At 37.3% G+C, this 18,969-nt stretch overlaps 1 protein-coding gene across 1 annotated transcript in view; it reads left to right on the forward strand.

The window, feature by feature from the left end:
* The window catches only part of CSMD3 (CUB and Sushi multiple domains 3), a gene marked incomplete at its 5' end in the record, with an annotated part of 1,439,134 nt that overhangs the window by 852,818 nt on the left and 567,347 nt on the right, over positions 1–18,969 (forward strand). The window lies entirely within an intron of this gene.

An 18,969-nucleotide genomic window follows, 5' to 3' on the forward strand; every position in this document is an offset into this window, starting at 1 on the left:
TTTTGCCTCAATTTTACTTCAGTACCAACAACAAAAGCCTGAGGCTAGCTGAGGGAACCTTTTTTTTTTTTTCCCCTCCCAGAAGTTTTTCTATAATTCTTTCCTCTGACTGTTCCCTAAACTGCTACAGAGCCAATTCCTTTTACACAGAGAACTGTTTGGGGACCCTCCCAGCCTGTCTTCTTTGTTTTTCAGATATTCCTTGTATGTTGTTGTTGTTGTTGTTGTTGTTATGTGCTGTCCAGTCGGCCCCGACTCACAGTGACCTCTCCTTGGGTTTCTGAGGTGGTATCACTAGGGAAGTACATTGCCCAACCTTCCTTTCCAGGAATGGCTGGTGGGTTTGAACTGTCAGCCTTCTGGTTAGCAGTCAACTGCCTTAGGCACTATGCTACCAGCGCTCCTATTCCATATATAGACCGAAGATCTTTGCTTATTATTAATTTCTGTTCATCTTTTAGAGTTCGAGATAAGCTAACCATTTTAACTAAAACATTTTTATCATCATGTTAAACATTTACATCTAAAACCAAACCAAGCTCATTGCCTTCAAGTGGCATTCGATTCATAGCGACCCCTCCTTGGCTTTCTGAGGCAATATCATTATGGACGTAGTTTGCCAAATCTTTTTTGGTTAGAAACTTTTAACAGTATGTGTGAATTTGGAATACTTCATGTAAAGAGAATAAAACAAAAGTAGAAAGTCATGTGTATTAATTAGACTCTGTAAACATGTAGATCTTTTAAGTTCATCTATGTGAATGTTTAGGATCTCTGGTGGGGTAGTGCCTAAGGCGTTTAATTGCTAACCAGAAAGCTGGCAGTCCAAACTCACCAGCCACTCCTCAGAAGGAAAGTTTGACAATCTACTTCTGTAGTGAAACCACCTTGGAAACCCAAGGAAGGGTCGCTATGAGTCAGGTCTGACTCGACAGCACATAACAACATCGACAATGGGTATATAGGGTCACTATGAGTTAAAACCAGCTCCACAGTACCTAACAACAACAATGGGTATTGTGTGTTAAAATAATAATAATAATAATAAAAGTTATTTGTTTTAATCAGAACTAGTAGAACAAGGAAAGTATGTATACAATGCCGTGATTAGAAAAATTAGAATCTAAACCCACTTAAAATAGTGACCTCCCCCTCCTCACTATCACAATAGTCTTAGAAGTTAAGGCATATTGACAGTTTAGTAATTCACCATATTAATCAGTCTTCACTCCCAAAACTGGAAAATCTTTGAGAAAAGTGGAAGGAAACTTTTAACCTGCCGTAGTTCTCAGATAAGAATTGTTGAGACCCAAATGGAGAAATGTGGTCATAGTGTGTTGCAGTTCTCTGATCCTCCTGCTGAACTTAGATTCATTTCAGAAAGCTTAGATATAATTGTTGAAGAGAATTGGGTTATACATTTTATTCACTGACCTGTAGTTCAACACTGATGCATTAACAAAAGATAGATTTGGGCTATCTTTGTGAAAATTTGAACCTCTTTCTCAAGAATGGGTTGGCTAAATCTTCCCATGAGGAAGAAATATTAGATAATTTTTAAAGCTGTGAAAGCTTTCAGATCTGCTAATGGAAAACAAAGTATCTTTGCTACTATAATCTGCATTGAAGTCATTTCCCTCTGAAATTCACAAAATGTCATCATAACTCAGTTTAATGACAGTCAATGAAATGACTCCTTCACCCACGCTTTAGACGGCAGCCTGAATATAACTGGCTCTACCTAGTGTCAGTCCCTGCATGGTTTCTTCTTCAAAGAAACATCAGAAAGCCAAAAAAAAAATAGTGCAGATGGTTATTGTATATCTCCTTTATTGGGCTGACACACAGAATTTTGCAGAGTGCCATACAGAAAGCTTCCTAAAACCCCGCTCCCTCTCTCTCTCCCAAAGTTTCTCACTCATTGCAGCTACTTACAAAGTTCTACCTCTCTCACCCTGCAGTCCCTTCATGACCATTACTGCTGCATTTGTTAATTTTGCTCTTCTGCACAGTCCATGGACCCTGTTTGACAACTGTAAGCCTAGGTTCAGCCCCTAGAAAATACAGTTTTCTTGAGAATCTGCAACCTTGAAATTCCGTCTTTCCACATTTTCACATCATAAATCTTTTTTTTTTTTTTTCCTTGTGGTATGAGCTGCATTCCTTGCAGGACACTCTGAAGACATTGCCAGATTCGGTCAATTCCAATTTGTGTTCTCCAAAGTCCCTTCTACCAGCCAAAATCCTAAGGAATTTGGAAAAAAGGGAGAAGGGAGTATGGCCAAGTTGCATTTGGATTTAATTTACTCTCCAGCTAAATGTGTTTATCTCTGTCTCCTGCAATGTGGGTAGTTGGTCCTTTAGCATAATTCTTTTTCTCAAGAGAGCAGTGAGTCATTAGATCTCCTTTACTGCACCAAGCAAAGCAAGCTGGCGCTATCCTTGACCCTCAAAACCTAGAGATCCTTTTCTCGCTCAGTGAAATCCCAGAGGATTTCTAGTCACTAGAATTTTCCTTGTGAGCAATTCAGCTGTACAGAAGGGAAATTATAAGCTATATCTTTGACCCAGTCAGTGGGGTTTCCTTATGAGGCTCTCAGACTCCCGTTCATCTTAGTTCACCCCGTATTCTGCCTGTCCAGGAGAAGATTGAAGGGCAACTATAAACTCCAAGAGACTGACATAGATATACCTGCTTCATTGTTCATACTTCAAATGATCTGAGCATTATTACTTGGCCTTCTTTCTTAAGTGCAGCCAGAATTAACTTATTTTTTCTCAGCACTGATCTGCTTAACAAAATTCAGGAGACCCGTTTGTAGTGATGATTAAGTAAGTCTATGATTATTTGGTAAGTTGAATATAAGTTGATCTCCGTGAACTTCTATCAGATGCTTCTGATCTCCAATCACTTTTTTCTATCTCTTTCTAGTTGATGTCTTGCTTTTATCTTTTCTGAGTTTAACACACAGTCAGGACATTACTTCCCAACATTTGGACTCAGCTCAACTTCATGTGGATACATACAGCCTTCAGTTGGTGAGGCTATCACTAATGGAAGTTTTCATGGATCTGTGTCCATAAATAGCACTTAATGCCCAGTGCTGTAGATCCTGAGTCATGACCTCAAATGCTTACAGGAGCAAAGCATTTAACAGAAATAGGAGGGCTGGATAAAATAGACTACTGTCCTGAGGGAGAGGTGTTTTCTCGCTTTTTATAGTGCCATCATTATAGATAAGTATCTCTCTGCTTAATAATAACAATAAAATAATAGGACAATGATGATCATTGACAACTGACAACAGTGCTTCCAATAATCCTTGATGTCCCTACATGCACATTATACAAAGGCATATTCTTAGAAGAGAGTTAGGCTACTATTTCCCAAGGCCACATTAGTTAAAAATCCAGTAGCATCAACAAACCCCTTAGAGAATGTGCCTCAGCCAATGGAGCTAAACAAAATCTATAAAACTCTCACTCTTCTGAGAAAGCAATCCAAAATCTCTTAGGAAATTGGGTTTCCTTTAGATTTACTTATTTAATAATCTTTTGGCAGTTATTTCGCAAAGAAATTTCTTGATTTCCCCCTTTTCATGAATTTGTATGAACCTGCTTAAGTCTGGTCTTCTATTATCTACAGTCTATAGCTGGAAGGCCTATCACAATTGTGCATTCTCTTCCGAATTGCCACTTCAGTCACAGAATAGTCTCCAGAATGTTCGTCAACCTGTGCCGTGATATTCAACTCATTTCTGGTCCTTCTCACCTTTTACCACTACAATGTTGCTAGTAATTTAGGTGATGAAGTGGCTCAGTTTTATAGTATGATTCAATTAAAGCAGGACCAGGAAAAATGCAAAAATTCATAGAATCTGGAAAATGTCCCCTAGAATATAAGCTTACCACCTTGAGATGTACCTTTGCTAGGTGATACGAATAATATCATACAGTAGATTCAGAAAACATTGATAATTATATAGATTTTTGCTTCCTTTCTCTTTAAAAATTGAGAAGTAAAAAATGTATATAGTGCAGTACACAGAAGACACGTCGAGTGTTCTGTGAGCCATCTTCTTCCTCATTCATAGTGGTTGTTATGTATAAAAAACCACAACGACCACCACTATCGGTGTCAGCATTATCATTGTCATCATCGTCATGTCTCCCTCACTCTTCTCCCTCTTCTCCCATGTGTACACACATGGCCATCTCATCACCAACCTGTTATTCCCTCCATTCCTCTCTTTGGTCTTTCTCTGTCCCGTGCCCTTTTTCACATATGTTCACTCCCTTATCCCTATACATAACTTTTCAGTTCACACATGATGCACTCCACTGTAACACACCCAGGAAATAGCATTTCACTCAACTGTAAAGGTTTTCAGGTGAAATTTAGCCTTTTTAGAAGTTTGATTAAAATTCTTCACCTCATTATAAGAAAGTATAAGAAATTATACTTTAGTTTAAAAAGAAACAAAGAAAGAGAGACATGTCAAATTTTCGACATATCTTTTTTCAACTACACTCTCAGCTGCATTTCTACTTCTGTATTTCTGCTTCTGTATTTGCCAGTAATAAACCAGCCAACAAACCCAGAAAGAACTTGAAAGAGATCATGCCATGAGACGTTGACTAAAAAGAGAAAGTTCTCTTACTAGGTGTCAGACAGTGAGCACTAAGTCACCTAGAGTTTTCTGTTTAAAAAAGAAAGACAGTTGGACATAAATTCAGTCTCCTATCTCTGCTACAGTCACAGAGAAAAACATTTCCTGGATATGAAAATTTAGTATTCATTGGTGAATGTCATCTTTTATAAAAAAGAAATGCTACTGAATTGTACTCCTGTAGACGGAAAGATGAAAAAGATTTCTTTGCAGGCCAAAAGATGGAGTTGGTTTAAAATATATTCATCATTTTATTATAAAATCCCATGTATCTACAATTTACTTTTTAAAATTGATGTTTCCTTGATTGTTTAAAGCTATAAAATTATTTAACTGTGGTAATATCAAGCAAGCATAAGAGTTGTATCCTTTATGATGTTTCATTTGATGAAATGTACTACTCAGATTCATTTTAGTCTCCCTTGCTGGTTCCTCCTCATCTATATGATCTCGTATGTGTGAGTGACCAAGAGCTCAAGTTTGGGAAATTTTCTACTCTTTATCTCACTCATTCTCTTGGTGATTTTCATACAGTCTCTAATTTTAAATAACATCTATATGCTGATGTCCTTCAAATGTACATTTCCAGCCTTGTTCTCTACCCTGAAATCCAGGCTTTTATATTTAACTTCATTCTCAGCATCTCCACTTAGATGTTTAATAGGTGTCTCCAACTGAACTGTTTAAAATTTACCTCCTGAATTTCCACCCCATCTCAAATCTATCACTGTCAGACTCTCACCATCATTCATCTTTCTAATAACTAAGCCCAAAACTCCAAGAATCATTCTAGACTCCTTTCCATCATCTACCCTAACTAACCTTTCTATCACAACCAGACATAATCCATTAGAAAAACCTGTTAGCTCTATCTTTAAAATATATTCAAAATCCAACTACTTCTTACTACCTTCACTGCTGACATACTGGTCCCAGCAATTATGATGTTTGGCCTAGATTCATGCAATAGCTTCCTAAGTGGTCTTGATGCTTCTGCTCTCATTCCCATTCAGTCTTATTTTCAACGCAGCAGCCAGAATGATGTACCACTGTCTCCTGAAATTCCTTATACTAGCAGTAATCTCCTTTGAGTAATATTTTGCCTTTTTCTCCCAAATTCCATGCAGAGACTGGAGTTTGTAGACTATATTTTGAAATGGTTCATTCACCTATGCCCACTCAGTAGTTTCCTCATAATTATTTCTCCTCGGGCTCTCAGAAGGCTGTGATACATATACATTATCTGCTTCCCTCTTCCTTTTCACCTGAGTTTCTGCTGCCATTCTCTCTGCACTATAGTTAACAATGCCCTCTTGGATGTAAAGCACCACTGTCCTCAGCTAAAATGGAAATGGAAAAGGATTAAATGGTCATGTTCTTGAATATAATTAGGTTGTAATACATTCGATGGACTACTTTGTAGATAAAGAGAATTACATGTAGTGAAATACATTGCAAAATCAGATGAAGGCAATTGGCTTAAGCTGTCCATTCCATTATAATGCTGAGTTAGGCTAATCAAAAGGAAAGTTTCTCTCTTTGTGAAGATTCATAATAATTGCAAATGCTATCATTATTATATCTTCCTTGACAAGGAAAACAAGAGGAGTAAATACATGACTAAAACGTTGTAGAGACAAACTTGCCTGGTGCTTTGGACTTGGCAAATAAGACCCCAGCTAAAGAGAAAAAAATATCAATATTTCTTTTAATGAAAAATGTGAACCCAGGAACTGCCTCTAGAATGTATTAAGTAAGATATAACTAATTTTATCTCAATCATCATTTCAACTATCCTACTCCAAATTTTTATAAGCAAGTATAGCAAAGTACAAGAGCACCTACGAACAATTCAAAAAAAATCACTGCTTTTGAGTCAAATGTGACTCAGAGTGACTCCTTGGGTTTCCAAGGTGATATCTCTACGGGAGTACATTGCCCAATCTTCCTTACAAGGAGCAGCTGGTGGGTTTGAACCACTCACCTTCTGATTAGTCAAATGTCTTAGGCACTATGCCACCAGACCTCCCACCAACAACAATAAGGTAGGAAAGTAAGGAAGACACAGCTATATGCCTTTATCTATTTATATATCTATCCACGTTTCTATCTATCTGCAATTGTAAGTCATAAGTTATTCACTTTCTCTTCATCTCCCTTTAGGAAAGGGATGCTAGTGTCTTTCTCTTCAAGCTATATTAGGGGGAAGGTCTTCAAAAGACTCCTCAGAGGGAATGGAGATACCTGTGAGAAAGGACTAGAATCCTGAGACAGATACCCACTTACACGATGGACATGCAGAATACCTGTGATGCCTACTGAATAAGGCAAAGATGATATGTTAGAGAGAGCAGAAGCTGACTAGTTCCAACAATATGGCAATATGCTGAAATGGATGACCTTTATATGGCCTTTCTAGCCATGGTCTTGTAACTTTCAGCAAATGATCAAGTGAGACTATGCAAATAAGATGCTTGTGGCCACCAAGGAGATTCAACAGCTTGCCAGTAATGCAAATAAGTGTATCACAGCTTGTGGGGTTGTGACCATGCAATTAAGGTATATGGAGCCCTCATAAAGGGATTGGTCAGTTTTGCCATCCTACTAGGCTTAAAATGAGCCACATCACAGACGGGAAGTGGTGGGGGGGGGATCTCACTTTCACCAAGAAAGAACTAGGAATGGAGTGAGTCCTTTGGACATAGGATCCCAGCGCTGAGAACCTCCTACACCCAGGAAAGAGAGAAAGAACTAACCAGAGATGGCATGAGATGACAAGAAGCAGAGGACAGAGAAATGGTGACAGATGTTATTGTTATTGTTGTTGTTAGGTGCCATCAAGTCAGTTTCAACTCATATTGACCCTGTGTGTTGTTGTTGACCCTGTGTACAAGAGAATAAAACACCGCTCATTCCTACTCCATCTTCCCAATCCTTGCTGTACTTGAAACCACTGTTGCAGCAACTGTGTCATTCGATCTTGGTAAAGCTTTTCCCCTTTCTCACTGACCCTTAACTTTACCAAGTGTGACATATTTCTTCAGGGACTAGTACTTTCTAGTAACATTACCAAGTGCAAGGGACAAAGTCTGGCCATTCTCACTTTTAACGAGCATTCCAGCTGTATTTCTTCCAAGACAGATTTGTTTGTGCTTCTGGCAGTACATGATATATGCAGTATTCTTCGCTAACATCATAATTCAAAAGCAGCAATTCTTATTTGGTATTCCTTATTCATTATATAGCTTTCCCATTCATATAAAGAAAATGAGCTTCCCCATTCATATAAAGCTATTGAAAAGACAATGGCTTGGATCAGGGGCACCTTAGTCTTTAATGTTTTATCTTTGCTCCTTTACACCTTAAAAAGATCTTCTGCGGCACACTCATCCAATACAGTATGTCATTTGATTTCTTGACAGCTGCTTTTATGGATATTGCTTATGGAACCAAGTAAAATGAAATTTCTGACAATTTCCATTTTTTCTCCATTTATCATAATGTTGCTTATTGGTCCTATTGTGAGGATTTTCATTTTCTTTATTTTAAGGTGTAATCCGTACTGAAAGCTGTAGTCTTTGATCTTTATCAGTAAGTGCTTCAAATATTTTTCACTTTCAGTATATAAATTTGTGTCTTCTGCATGTTGTAGATTGTTAATGAATGAGTCTTCTTGCAATCCTGATTCTGTGTTCTTCATATAGTCCAGTTTTTTGGATTATTTGCTCAGTACACAGATTGAGAAAGAATGGTGAAAGGATACAGCTAAGATGCATACCTTTCCTGATTGTAAGCCATGCAGTTTGTTCTGTTTGAAGGATTGCTGCTTGCTCTGTGTACAGGTTCCTCATGGGCACAACTAAATGTTCTGGAATTCCCATTCTTTACAATGCTATCCATAATTGTTATGATCCACACAGTCGAATGTCTTTGCATTAGTCAATAAAACACGGAAAAACAACTTTCTGCTATTTGTTGCTTTTAGCCAAAATCTATCTCACATCAGCAATGATATCCCTTATTCTACATGTTTGTCTGAATCTGGCTTGAATTTCTGGCAGTTCCTTGCACCTAGCACCACAGCAGTTTTTTAATTTTGTGAGCAAACTTTCACTTGTGTATTATATTATTTACATTCAGTAATTTCTGCATTTTGTTGCATCACTTTTCTTTGGAATGGGCACATATAATAATATCTTCCAGTTGGTTGGCCAGGTAGCTTTCTTCCATATATCTTAGCATAAAGGAGTAAGTGCCTCCAGCACTGCAAACATTTGTTGAAATAGCTCAATGAGTATTCTATCAATTCCTGGAGGCTTATTTATTATTATTTTTTTAAAACCAATTCTTTCAGTGTAGCTTGGGTTTCTTCCTTCAATATCATCAGTTCTAGATCATATGCTACCTCCTGAAATGGTTGAACACTGACCAATTCTTTTTGGTACAGGGACTCTGTTTATTCCTTTCTTCTGCCCCTCCCCCCCCAATCATTCAATATTTGGGCAATGGGATTTTTAAATACTGCAACTTCAGGCTTGAATTTTTCTTCAGTTCTTTCAGCTTCAGAAATGCAAAGTGTGTTCTTCCCCTTTGTTTTTTTAATTCTAAGTCTTTGCACTTTTCATTATAAGTCCATCCTATAAGTCCCTGTGGCCAGTGCTCACAGGTATACCTTGAGTATGTAAGTGAGTAGAGTGGTGGGAATTAGGTAAGGTATTTAAATTGAAGCAGACCAATTTTTTAATACTGAAAGTGATGAGAAAGTTAGATGATCTGACCAACCTCTTCTTTAAATAGAAGGAAATGTGACTGTGTTTGTTTAAAGATAGTAATTAGAAAAACATGAAACTGTTTTTGCTCCACCAGTTTCAGAGTGTCCCATAAAATGCTTACTGAAGCAAGAGCCTCCTGGCCTTCATCAGAGAATTCCCTGCATAGTTCTAGCCTATTCTCCTTCCTACTCCCTAAGGGGATAGCTGAGAGAATTCCTTGAGTGAATAGGATGGGGCTGAAGTCCCTGGGGAACTGTTTGGAGAAAAGGCTGGACTAGCATGACTGATGAGCTTTCCCCTTGAGGATAAGGAGTTTTCCCTTGAACCCCAATCAGCCTCAGAGAGAAGGAAACCTCATTCAGAGGCATTGTGTTCTCTTTGGAGAGAGTTCTTTTGAGAGATCAATTAAAATAACAATCTGATCAGAATTTACTTGTTGTTCTCTTAGAAAGGTGTTTATCTCCGCATGTATTCACATTCATATATGTAAAAAAAAAAAAAAGCTTTTGTTTACTTATATGTTGTTGTTGTTATGTGCCATAAAGTCGGACCCAACTCTTAGTGACCCCTCCTTGGGTTTCTGAGGCAGTATCACTACGGAAGTAGATTGCCCCATCTTCCTTCCGAGGAGTGGCTGATGGGTTTGAACCTCCAGCCTTCTGATTAGCAGTCAAGTGCCTTAGGCACTACGCTACCAGAGCTCCTATTAGGTGTTATTAAATTCCAGGTTTCCTGGATGGTTCCCATGGAGGAAGCCAATTTAGCTGCAAACTTCAGCGTTTTGCTCTTAATGTCTGTGGGGTTAGTTATATGGATGGAAAAGTGGCTATTGGTAGTAAGTGTCAAGTTGTGTGTGAATGTATGGGTGTATGATGGTATAATGGCTTTTCTGTGATCCTGACATTTTGTTCCCATGCCTTTGGATTCTTGTTCTTAGCCTGAGTACAGACCTGCCATAATTTCCTTTGAATCATCATCCAGTGTCAACACTGACACTGTTCAACACAGACAAATCTGGTGATTATTTACTATATATAACCATAAAGAAAGTTAAAAAGAAAAAAGAAAAGAAAAGGAATTGTTAGTCCCTGATACAGCATCTAGATTTCAGTAGGCATAAGGTCACAGAGAGGCTCTCTATGAGGTCGAATTTGCACCACTTTAATTCACTTAAGAAGCCCTGGTGGTGCAGTGCCTAAGACATTTGACTGCTAACCAGAAGGCTGGTGGTTCAAACCCCCAAGCCACTCCATAGAAGGAAGACTGGCCAGTCTACTTCCAGAAATATTTACTGCCTCAGAAACAGTAAATCTTTATGGCAGTAGATTGACTCCATGGCAGTGAGTTTGGTTTTTGGTTTTGGTTAATTCACTTATATCCCAACTACTCTCTTACTATTGTTGAGTCAGATCTGACTCATAGTGACCCCTCCTTGGGTTTCTGAGGTAGTATCACTACAGAAGTAGATTGCCCAACCTTCCTTCCAAGGACTGGGTGGTGGGTTTGAACTGCGAGCCTTCTGGTTAGAAGTCAAATGCCTTAGACACTACACAACCAGAGCTCCTATATCTAAAGTAGTGGAACCCAGCTACATAGACAATCAACCCCTAAGTGCCATTTCTCATACAGAAGAATATCTCTTTCCATGGAACATTAGAATTCCTTAGCACTTTTATTCAAGATAATTTTTTTCTGAAAACAATTGGAAGCACTTCTAAATCTTTGAACCACATTTTAAAACACTCTAAGGTATTTTGAATCTGTCCAATTTACTTAAATTAAGAGAAATGAGCCAGCGCTGTAATTCAAATTATTATTACAGACTTTGCTCAGACGTTAGAAGAATAAAAGGGATAAATAAAATATGTCTGAAGGTTGGACAATCTACTTCGTAATGATACTGCCTTGGAAACCCAAGGAGGGGTCGCTATGAGTCGGGGCCGACTCAACAGCACATAACAACAACAACAACCTTATATTTATTATTTATACTGTATTTTCACTGCTACAGAAAGAAGCAATAGAAAAGAGCCCTGATGGCACAGTGGTTAAGTGCTTAGGTGCGAACCAAAAGGTCAGCGATTTGAACCCACCAGCCACTCCATGGTGGAAAGATGTACCAGTCTGTAAAAAATAAAGATTGACAGCCTTGGAAACCCTATGGGGAAGTTGTACTCAGTCCATAGGGTCATTATGAGTCAGGATCAACCTAATAGCAAGAAATTTGGTTTCATTTCAGTTTCTAGCCAACAACCTGTATTTCACTAAAACATCCGAGTCATGTCCTGGACTTAGAAACCTGAGTGATTAAGAGAATCTCCTAGCTATAGCCTAGCCACATCCTCTTAGAGTCACTAAGTAAAATGACCTGAATGATGGAAGTGGGGAAGGAAATTTTTATCAAAGAAGATGTCTACATTTTCAACTGCCTTACATGTATGTGAAAACTGAACAATTGAAAAGGAAACGGAAGACCACAGAAGAATGTTGTTGTTGTTGTTGTTGTTGTTATGTGCCATCGAGTCGGCCCCAACTCGTAGCGACCCCTCCTTGGGTTTCCAAGGCAGTATCACTACGGAAGTAGGATTGCCCAACCTTCCTTCCGAAGAGTGGCTGGTGGGTTTGAACCACCAGCCTTCTGGTTAGCAGTCAAGTGCTTTAGCCACCATGCTACCACAGAAGAATAGAGGTATTTAAATTAGCGTTGACAAAGAATATTAAATACACCATGATACTGCCAGAAAGACAAATGAATCTGTCTTGAAAGAAGTACTTCCCAAACCCTTGTTAGAAACAAGGGTGTTGGGACTTCATCTCATGTACTTTGGACATATTAGGAGGGACCAGTCCTTGGAGAAGAACAGCATGTTTGGTAAAATAGAGGGTCAGCAACAAAGAGGAAGATCTTCAATAGGATGGATTGAAACATTTTATTGAAACATTGGCCTGCAACAATGGACTCAAACATAGCAATGATTGTGAGGACAGCTCAGCAATCAATGGGCAGTGTTCTGTTTTGTTGTTCATAGGGTTGCTATGGAACACACTTAATGACACCTAACAACAGCAACAACAACTCTACAACTACTTGAGGTATGCTCTGGAAATCTGCATTGCTCTGTTTCCTTCCCAGCTATTTGAAATAGAGATGACCTCCAAGGCAACCTAAGAAGCCATATGTTAAAAACGGCTGAGCCTTTGTCATCCTGAGTCTTGAGAGACTGAAAGTAGGAAGTCCATTCTATAAACACGTTCACCTCTGTGAACTGTTACATGAATATGAAATAAACTATTCTGTTAAGCTACTAAAATCTATGGGTTTATTTATTTACTAGTTTGTGTTATCCTAAAACCCAGAATTAGGAGGAAAGAAATAATTCATTCAAATTTTTGCCCCAATGTAGTTAACTAATGACTATTGGTCAATAGCTACTTAAGTTTATTGAATAAAAACTTTTTTTTTTTTCAGGTGGTTGGATGTTCACCCATCCTTACCTTTTCCTCTATGTATCTCCCTAAACTTCTACCTGTATTGAAACTTCAATTCCTACATATATTGAAAATGATTCCTAATATATGCAAGAGATCCAGATTCTATGTTCTATTGTTCCTTTTGATGTTTCACAGACACTTCAAGATCAGCATTGAATTTCACTGTATTTATAAAAACACTTTTCTGTTTTGTGTTCACCATTTTGATGAATAGAATCACCTGTGGTACATTTTGATGAATAGAATCATTCTGTGGTACAGGCCAGAGCCAGCTTAAATTCTTTCTCCTTGCTCAGTGTTCCCATGTAACAAATAATTGTTTTGTTTTTTCAGTTTACCTCATATTTATCTCTCATATTTAGTCCTGTCACTGCCTTATTTCTGAATATAATTATGCTTTGCCTAGATCTTAACAACTCTCGATGCACTGTTCCAATCCATTTTATATGCAATTTCCATGTAGGTGAAAATCTTACCATGTACATTTTGTCTATAACTTTTCAGTTGTCTATGGTTAAGTTTCCTCAGTATAATATAGCAGGACCTTTTCTACTCTTCCTCCTTCATTTCCCATCACTTCTTGGTTCCCCCCAAAAAAGTACTGTTGTTACTCAAAAATGGTTAGCTCCAGCCTCTACATCTTCACACAAGCTGTGGCTTCTCTTTTACAATCTCTTTCCTCCATTTTTCTCCTGGTAGACTCTGACTGGTCCTTATGGACTCAAAAGTACCTCTTGTATGAGAATTTACCCACTTCCTTTCCCAGCCCCTTATACTGTGGGCATACTTTTGTTGTAGAACTTATGACATGTCTTTTACATTTTGCTTTGTTTCTGTGTTTTACATCATAAGCACTCTGAGGAAAGGAAAAGGTGTATTTTAATGACTTTTGGAAAGAAAGTTCTAGGGTGAAACTTTCTGTTCAAGTCTTTGTTAGCTAATGTGCAGATTATTTCAGTTATCTATGCATCAGTGTTCTTGTTTATACTAGTTAGCACCTACCTGGCTGGGTTATTTTGAACATTACATGAAATAATCCAGGGGAGCTCTTAGTACATAACCTGGCACACAAGAAACATTTAATAGAAGTTAATTGGCTACTGTTGTTGTCTGGTGTCGTCAAATCAGTTCTAACTCCCAGAGGCCCTTGTACCACAGAACAAAACACTGCCCGATCCTGTACGGTCCTCAAAATCCTTGCCGTGCTTCAGCTCATTATTGCACTCACTGTGTCAATCCATCTCATTGAGAGTCTTCTTCTTTTCATCTGACCCTCCCCTTTACCAAGCATGCAATCCTTCTCCAGGGACTGGTCCCTTCTGACAATATGACCAAAGTAGGTGAGACAAAGTTTGACCTTTTTCACATTTAAGGAGTATTCTGCTTATACTTCTTTCAGGACAGATTTGTTCATTATTCTTGCAGTTTTCAGGATTCTTCACTAACACCACAATTCAAAGGCATCAATTCTTCTTCAGTCTTCATTATTAACTGTGCAGGTTTCATATGCATGTAAGGCCATTGAAAATACCATCTTTGGGGTCAGGTGCACTTTAGTCTTCAGAGTGACATCTGTGCTCTTCAACACTTTAAAGACATCTTCTGCAGCAGTTCTACCCAGAAATCTACCATGGCTGATTTCTTGCCTGCTGATTCCATGGGTGTTGATTGTGAATTCAAGTAAAATGAAGTATTTGCCAGCTTCAATCATTTCTCAATTCATGGTGAGGTTGCTTATTGGTCCAGTTGTGAGGATTTTTGTTTTCTTTATCTTGAGGAGTAATCCATGCTGAAAACTGCAATCTTTGATCTTCATCAATAAGTGCTTCAAGTCATCTTCATTTTCAGCAAGCAAGGCTGTGTCATCTGTGTATCCCAGGTTGTTGGTGAGTCTTCCTCCTACCCTGCTGTCATGTTCTTCTTCAAATAGCCCAGTTTCTGGGATGAATTGCAGCATGCAGATTGAATAAGTATGGTGAAAGTTTATAACCCTGACAACTTTCTGATTTTAAACTACAAAATATCCCCTTTTTCTGGTCAAACAATTGCCTCTTCATCTATGTTAAGGTTCCTCATGAGCAGATTTAAGTGTCTGAAATTTCTATCCTTCATAATATTATCCATAATTTGTTATGATCCACACAATCAAATGCCTTTGCATCGTCAATAAAATGCAGATAGGCATCTTTCTGGTATCCTTTGCTTTTAGCCAAGAGTCATCTGACATCAGCTATGATATCCCTCGTTCCACATCCTCTTCTGAATCCAGCTTGTGTTTCTAGTAGTTCCCTATTATTATACGGTTGCAACAATATTTGAATTACATTCAGCAAAATTTTACATGCATGTGATATAAATTATATCGCTCAATAATTTCCATGTGCTGATGGATCGCCTTTCTTTGAAATGGGCACAAATATGGATCTCTTCCAGTCAGGTCAAATAACTGTCATCCAAATTCCCGTCTCCAGCACTGCTCCATTTATTCAAAAATATCACTGGGTATTCTGTCAATTCCTAGAGCATTGTTTTTCACCAGTTCCTTCAGTGAAACATGGCCTTCTTCCTTAAATACCATCCATTCTTGATGATATGCTACCTCCTGATATGCTTGAATGTGGACAAATTATTTTTAGTATAGAGACTCTTTGTATTCCTTTCATCTTCTTGTGAAGGAAGCTTCCTGCATTGTTCAATATTTTGCCCATGGAATCCTTCAACATCTCAATTTGAGGCTTGAATTTTTTCTTCAGTTCTTTCAGCTTGAGAAATGCAGAGCATTAGACAACCTTTTTGGTTTTCTAATTTCAGGTCTGAACTTTTCTTTATAATAGTTTACTCTGTCTTCTTGAGCCACCCTTTGAAATGTTCTGTTCAGCTCTTTTACTTCATCATTTCTTCTGTTGGCATTAGCTACTCTCCTTTCACCAGCAGGTTTCAGAGTCTCTTCTGACATCCATTTTGGTCTTTTATTCCATTTCTGTCTTTTTAGTGACCTTTTGCTTCCTTTAGGTATTATGTTTCTGATGTTATCCTGCAACTCATTCCGTCTTCAGTCATTATTGTTCAGTGCATCAAATCTATTTTTCAGATAGTCTCTACATTCAGGTGGGATATAGTTATGATCATACTTTGGCTCTCACGGACTTGTTTTAATTTTCTTTAGCTTCATCTTGAACTGGCCTATGAGGAATTGATGGTCTGTTCCACTCTCAGCTCCTTTTTCCACACAGTCAATTTGTGGTGATGTCCACATGTATATTCACCCTTTTGTTCTTGTAAAAAGGTATTTCCAATGAATAAGTCACTGGTCTTGCAAAATCCTATCATGTGATCTCCAATGTAATTTCTGTCACCAAGGACATATGTTCCAACTTTCCCATTCCAATCACCAGTAATTAATCAATACAGAAGACTAGTGTCTTCTGTATTGATTAGTAGAATTAGTAGAAGTAGTACAAAATGCCTCCATGGAACATACATGACACACAATGGGAGTATATTGAATAATAAAACAATCAAATGTATTAATGAGTTAATTCATGAATGGGTACATGAATGCATGGGACTTTGAAAATATTTTTATGGTCTTGATCTCATTTCTGGATTCTATATATACCAAGTTTTTCTTATTCAGCCAGTTGCTCTTTTTTAGAGCAGTATTTCCTAAAGTATAGAACTTTAATACTAGGGTACACAGGTAATTCTAAGTAATAAGTGTATAAACATTTCTTAAATTTCAATAAGAAGCACATATTTATTTTCAGAAATTTAAGAAAAATATAACTAGAACATAAAAACTATGTATGAACTAGTATTTTTGCTTAGAATAAGTCTAGAGTAGTTTTTAAGTTAAAAATGAGTCTTTAAAAAATATTATTAAATAAAATATGCAGTACATATATATGACAAAATTGTAAGATTTGGATACTATATCCTTGCCTTTTTGTTTGATTTGTTATTCATATTACAGCTGGATTTCTATCTACTAATTTAAATATTCATTATTATTTTTTTTTTATTATTATTATTCCAAACCTAGTAATTGTTGTCCCAAATACCATATTGATGTTGTTATTAGTTCTTTTCTTTTTATTTTTTACAAAACTCATTCATTTTAAATATATCTATATCTATATCTATATCTATATATATTGCTTTCTGCTATGGGCAGATTTCTACAGCTGTTGTTTTTCTTTCTCTTGCAATTTTCTCTACATTTGGTCTCCCCTTCTCTTTTCCTGCATTTTATCAACACCATGATCTGCTGCTGTTGCTGCATTATGCCTTCTCCATATGCACATCTTCCTGTCATATGCCTGTCAGACTTTGACAATGAGTCTTTTTCTGCCTGATTTGTACTATGTATTTCCCCTTTGAGGCTTCAATGCCGATGGGGGTCTGTTCCCATACTTCTGGAATAACAATTTTAGAGAATACCAACCTTGAAAGAGTTTACTTCAGGAAATGTCATAAATTAAATAAAAGAAAATTATTTTTACCAGGACCACTATTCTGGAAAGTTCTCTCAGGAACCAGAGAGCATCCACATCTCTATGTTACTGTTTCACATGAAAGCTTTTCCTAACTCTGCCTCCCTTACTCTTTGGATTGAAGGACCAGTCAAAATAACTCTCAGTACCTACTTTTCAATCTTTTGTGACCCATTAATGAACTCTTAACTTCATGATTTATTACCCTCTCTAATGATGATTACGCTAAAGTGCACGAAAACTTTTCCTGGAATAGTATAAATTGATGATATGTTAAGGACTTTTGTCAGGAACTCTTCATATAGCCAGAGCCTTCTCTCACTAAAGTACTTAGCTCTGTCTTTTAAAATATGCTAATGTAAGTGCTTAGAGCAGATCATTTTATTTTAGAGATACATAATAACTACGCAGAAACTCAGTTATGAATCATCATAACTAAGAAGAGTAAATAATCGTCACAGTCTCCTTTGAATGGTCTCCTTTGAAAGCTTTTTAGGAAACAAAATTAAATTCTCTAAAGGAAGAAAATTTATTTTTGCATGAAGGTTACATCTAATACAAATAACTAATTCTGGCAATTTAACATAGAAAATATTTTACTCAATTGAACCTGTTATAGTATGCTTAACTCCTAGACCAATTACTAATTTTTTTTTTTTTTTTTTTTATCTGAGTGATTCAAGTTACTTGAAGACTTAAAAAGAGTAAAAATAGTGTCTGGAGCAAAAAACATCCAGAAATTATGTTAAATTAATAGAAAGATACAATTAAATAGGAAAATATAAACAAATTGAATAGAATTTAAATAGAGATATTTAAAGACATTAAAATTAGTAAGTTGTAAGTCATTGGAAATGTTTCAAGTGTGTTGAAAATTTGTTAGAGTACATCATATTGGATCATTTTTGTCTTTCTTCATATTTTAAATATCTCAGATATTCTTTATTTGATTGTATTTATGTGTATGTGTACATTTCCTGTAAGTATATAGCAGGCCAATGTAGCTGAGCAGCTGAGTGAAAGTGAAAATTTCAGTCTAGTCTAGATAGTAGGTAACAGCTAAATCTTTGAAGGCCTCATTCGTCATGGAAAGAAGCAGATCTGTGGTTTAAAATGATGTCTGGAAGTTAGAGGAGCAAAAGGTTGGTATAGATGTAGGAACACATCAGGGGGCTGTTTCTATACTCGAGGGAGTGCGATTGTAAGTTATGGTCATTTAAGTTAACAGTAAAATTTTATTTAATAAGATAAATAAAATTAACTTGGTACGATGGCAGCCAAGGAGATAGGGAAATGAGAATGTATTTGAAGGTGGGTTAGATATGAGAGTAAAAGTGGTATGTTGTTGTTGTTATGTGCCGTGGAGTCGGACCCGACTCATAGCGACCCCTCCTTGGGTTTCCGAGGCAGTATCACCATGGAAGTAGATTGCCCCATCTTCCTTCCGAGGAGTGGCTGGTGGGTTTGAACCGCCCGCCTTCTGGTTAGCAGTCAAGTGCTTTAGCCACTATGCTACCAGAGTGGTATAGATAATGAAAATAC

The sequence above is a fragment of the Orycteropus afer genome, unplaced genomic scaffold, assembly GCF_000298275.1.
Source record: "Orycteropus afer afer isolate SDZICR_OR568_19922 unplaced genomic scaffold, OryAfe1.0 scaffold00530, whole genome shotgun sequence".
NCBI classification, from domain to species: domain Eukaryota; kingdom Metazoa; phylum Chordata; class Mammalia; order Tubulidentata; family Orycteropodidae; genus Orycteropus; species Orycteropus afer.